The sequence below is a fragment of the Copadichromis virginalis genome, linkage group LG2, assembly GCF_057382275.1.
Source record: "Copadichromis virginalis isolate Kocher_CV1m ecotype Utaka linkage group LG2, C_Virginalis_male_GT1.1, whole genome shotgun sequence".
In the NCBI taxonomy this organism is placed as follows: domain Eukaryota; kingdom Metazoa; phylum Chordata; class Actinopteri; order Cichliformes; family Cichlidae; genus Copadichromis; species Copadichromis virginalis.
Genome location: NC_140619.1, coordinates 4,264,990 through 4,270,021, shown reverse-complemented (window position 1 = coordinate 4,270,021; position 5,032 = coordinate 4,264,990). Strand labels below are relative to the sequence as shown.

The 5,032-nt window shown below is 37.5% G+C and overlaps 1 long non-coding RNA gene across 1 annotated transcript in view; it reads right to left on the bottom strand.

The window, feature by feature from the left end:
- Positions 1 to 1,788: 1,788 nt before the first annotated feature.
- LOC146716827 (uncharacterized) overlaps positions 1,789 to 5,032 on the bottom strand; it is a 51,313-nt gene continuing 48,069 nt past the window's right edge. Inside the window, exon 4 of the long non-coding RNA XR_014922282.1 lies at positions 1,789 to 2,127. This is a non-coding gene — a long non-coding RNA (uncharacterized LOC146716827). The remainder of the gene's footprint in view (positions 2,128 to 5,032) is intronic.

Here is a 5,032-nt window from a genome sequence, read left to right as displayed (position 1 = left end):
TGGTTGCTTCCTTAATGCCAATGTGTTTGGTTTTAAGGGGAAGTTATGAGTATGTACAAGAGTATGAGAGAATTTCTGATTTAAAGTAAGCATGAATTTTGGTAAATTTACCAAGAAAAAAAACGATTACTGAATGTTTATGGAACACACACCACAATTTGATGTTTGAAGCTCATTCTTTAAATTATTAAGTTAAAACAAAGAATTGAGTGGTCAATACAACACGATAAGTAACTGTTTTAATAGTTTAATAATCGTAAGGTAGGGTAGTTAGTCCAGCAATGGGCAGCATAGTGGCTAAATTTGTTAAGTTTCAAATCTCTACACCACGAGGTGACCAGCTCTCCTAGTCAAAGTTCTCAACTGGGATTTCCAACTTGTAAAATTGAAGCTGTCCAACCAACCACAACTTAAGAATATAGGACGGTGGCAGTGAATGCAAATGTAAATGCCACTGTAAAGCATAAGCAATCTGTACTGACAAGTGCAACTGTGAGTTTCTAAATACAATACATGGAGAGGAAAGACTGAGTTTTATCCCCCCAAAAAACAAGCACCACGGTGTAATGCTAGACATGCACGAATGGCTAAAGAGCAAAACAATCCCTATTTTTTCTTCCTTTTCCGACTTTACTCCTTCAACGCGCTCAACTGGGTAGTGAAGTGACTCCCAACTCTAAAATCAGGCTTCCAAGGTAAATGGGACACAGCATTAAAAACCAGGTTTGTATCAAACATCTATATATTAAATGCTCAAGCCATTTAAAGACTTGAGTGAATACAGATCTATAGCTTAATAGAAGCAACTGCAGATAGGTGACAATCAAACGATTTTTGAAATTCCAGCAGCAGCATTTTGAAGTAACTGTAATTGTCTGAAGGTCTTTTTAAGGATGCAAATAAAAAAACATTGCAATAGTCAACCGAGAATAAGAATTAAAGGGATAAACAAGCTTAGTTATTATTACATAATATTATCCAGAACAAAAAAGTCTTCCTTTATGCTCTTCTACTAAACATGACAAGTACTTAAAACTGCTGTCACATTTACTACTACACTGCTCAAAGGTGGCACATTAGATAGGTTTCTCTTTTTATAATTAAGCACAACACACTCTGATCTTTTTACTTAATCAATATGATTCATTTGGAGTTATTCAACCTTGAATATATATCCTACTTTATTCCACTAGATGTCACCAGCACAACTGCAACAGCCACTGTGACATCCAAGCCAGATGTAACATCTGAATCTGCTCTGCTACCTGCATGTGTTAAATGTATTCACACCAAATTTATGTTCATCTTTGTGTCTTATTCCAGACTTATACCACGCACCTGTGTCACATTATATGTGTGGGTGTCAATATTTCTTGCTGGACTGCTCAGCCGACCACAGCAGTTATTGGCAGCTCAAGCAAAAAGCCTGGTGCGGAATATTAGGTAATAGCGTGCAATCATTAGAGAATTGTTTATGAATTATATTTTACACAGACAGAAGAACAGGGCATCAAAATTATTACTTAAAACTCTCAAAATCAATAAAATGTCATCCATATCACTGGACTTTTGAGTAAGCAAACAGGAAGTCAGATGTCTTTGCAAATCTTGTACAAGCTACGGATCCACAATAAATAATGAATTTCATTTCAATTCAAAAAGAATAGAAATCTATCAGCTATGAGGCAGATAGACGTAAAGGTAGGTCCGTATACTTTTCTGAACACTGGCATAATTTTTGTAATCTCACCTCTGTACACCAACACAGTGCAGTCCAAATCAGACACTCAGTATGTGAGTGATGTGCAAACTTCATAAACGCACAGCATTGGCTATACGTGAGTTCCAGCCAAATTTATATTAGTCTATTTAGAGGCTTAAATTAATTGGACAAATTAACATAATGTGAAATATAATGACTACTTTTAGTACCTGCGATCAATGATCAGCTGAAGTTTAGAAATCAAGGACATCACCAGCTCTGCTGGGCGTTTACTGCAGCCACGTTCAGTTGCTGCTTTTTTGTGGGTCTCTCCTTCAGTTTTGTATTTAGTAGCTGAAAAGCAGGCTCTACTCTGCAGAGGTAGGTGACTGCCTTTGCTGTTGTAGAATGTCCTTTTTCTTCGCCTTCAGAAACAGATGGGATACAGAAAGGTGAAAATTTAAACTTTAACATTTAATAATAAACATAACTTGAAAGTTCAAAAACACAAACAATGTCCACTTTCACAGAGTCTGTGGTTATTTTAAATAATGCACCAGGATAGCTGCAAAATAGAGCCCTGGTGACATTTTATGTTGGGTGCTGAACAACAGGACTTCGACAGAGTTTAATACTAGCTAATATTAAATGTATATGATTAGAAAAAAACTTTAAAGACATCTTAAAGATATTAAAAAAAAGAATAATCTGCCATTAGGTAAATATTTTAGCTTTGTCATGATCAGCTATTGTGGAGCAGCTGTTAAGTTTTAAGAGGATGACTTTTAAGTAAACCTAGCACACCAGCACACTCTCTTGTGTAGGGAGGACACAAATGCACAAATCCCATACATTAATAAGAAATATAAAGGATAATAATTAAGGGTAAAAAACAAAGAAAGCTTAAAATACAGATAGTAGATAAATACAGATACAGTAGATATTGAGACACCTTTTTTGGGCTTGACACTGAAATGAAAACACGAAGAAGTTACTAATGGGAACTTAAATTTGTTTTGGTTACTGATATGTGATAACTGTTAGTACAGAAAATGAGCTTGTGCAGCTGTTTGGTTTGGAGCTAGGTTTGACTGCTTTGATAAGATGTGTAACTAGTAATACGAAGCAGGAGTATGCCTCAGTGACTTTCATTTTGTCAAATTAGCTCTCTAAGGAAATCATTTTGGGAACTCCGCTTTACTCTAGATTATTACTTTAGATAAATAAAGCCCCCAAATGGAAGAAGCAAATGGACGAAACCACAGAAAGAATAAGAGAGGAGGTTTCCCTCTCCAAGGCAGACAGATATGCATCAGAGTGATGATGTTACACAGAAAGGAAAAATACAATACAGATGGTCAAGTTATAACATTTTTTTTTTTAACTTTTATTGCCAAAAATAACAAGGCAATTCACATCAACAACATGACCTGAGACCAAATCTGCAGCATATAATGGTGAGGGTTATGCAAAAACTTAATTTAAAAGAAAAAACATATATACATGTATACGCATACATACATACATACATACCAATACCTAAGCACAGGTATTCTATTTGCAATAATGGTTGTAAGAATTTTTAAATCAACACAAAGCAGGCTGATAGGGCGATAAGACATGCATAAAGTCGGGTCCTTGCTTTCTTTATGGATAGAATAGAATAGAATAGAATTCAACTTTATTGTCATTGCACATGCACAGGTACAGGGCAACGAAATGCAGTTTGCATCCATCCAGAAGTGCTTTAGTGATATAGATATATTACAATATATATTAGCAATAATATAGATATGTGAGTATATTACAGAAATGGGTCTATTATGGTATGTTATAATGTACACGGTATGAAGTATGTTGTGAATATTCTATAACTATAAGTATGTACAGGCTGTAGTGAGTACAAGCTATGTACAGGATATGAACAGGATATAAATATGAAAAACTATACAGAATATGAAATAAATAACTTTACAGAATCTGGGATATACAGCTATACAGAAATGGGAACTATGCAAGTTGTAAACAGTTGTAGGATTAAAGATTATCGAATGTACAGAATGATTATTTACACAGAGCTATACAGTAGTGCAGTTAAGATAAGTGAGGGTGTAGATAGTTTCTACAGAGGCTATATAAAGTGCTAGTGGTTGTGAGTGGTGGTTCAGTCCATGTTATTATTGTGTGTTTGAGGGTACAGTTGTCCATTGTGGGTGTGTGTATGTTCAGTCCATGAGTTTAACGTGGGTCAGATGTCAGGAGGCAGAGTTCAGGAGTCTGACAGCTGTGGGGAAGAAGCTGTTCCAGTACCTGGTGGTCTTAGTCCGGAGGCTCCTGTAGCGCCTCCCAGAGGGCAGGAGGGTGAAGAGTCCATGCGATGGGTGACTGGGGTCTTTGATGATTTTCCCAGCCCTTTTCAGACACCGCTTCCTGTAGATGTCTTTTATGGCAGGAAGTGGTGCTCCGGCGATGCGCTGGGCAGTTTTCACGACCCTCTGCAACGCCTTCCGGTCCGAGGCAGAGCAGTTCCCGTACCAGACTGTTATACAGTTAGTCAGGATGCTCTCGATGGTGCAGCGATAGAAGTTCACCAGGATGTCTGAGGTTCTTCCTCAGAGTCCTCAAGAAGAAGAGGCGCTGGTGAGCCTTCTTGACCAGCTTGGAGCAGTTGGTCGTCCAGGTGAGATCCTCTGAGATGTGGACTCCCAGGAACTTGAAGCTGCTCACACGCTCCACAGCCGTCCCCTTAATGTGGATGACACTAATAATAGCTTCAGACCATGACTGGGGGGGGGATCACCTTTAAATAATGCATAATTATGAACTTTGCATAACAATGGTGTTAGCTCTTTTTCAAAAAATTGTAATACTCCCCAGGCAGGCCATCCACTCCGGGGGACTTGTTGTTTTTCAGTTTTCCAATACGTTTTTTTTATTTCTTCAATGGTGATTGGATTTGTTATTAGTTCAGCCTCTTCCTGAGACAGTTTACTAAGATTAATTGGGTTAAGAAATTGTTCAATCTTTTCAATCTTATTTGGGACATTTTCTTCTTTATACAATTCCTGATAATACAAAGAAAATGCTTTTGCAACTTCCTTAGGTTGGCATACAATTTTTCCGGAGTTTGGACATTTAATTTTATGAACAACCCTACTTGATTGCTCTTTACGCAGCTGAAATGCCAGCAGTCGGCTTGCCCGATTGCCGTATTGGTAGTTTGATTAACAAAGCGTAGTTGTCCCTCCGCCTTATACGTTAGTAAATCATCCAACTTTTGCCTCTGGTCTTTCAATGATTTCAAAGTCCCAGTGTCTTTAGTTACCTGAT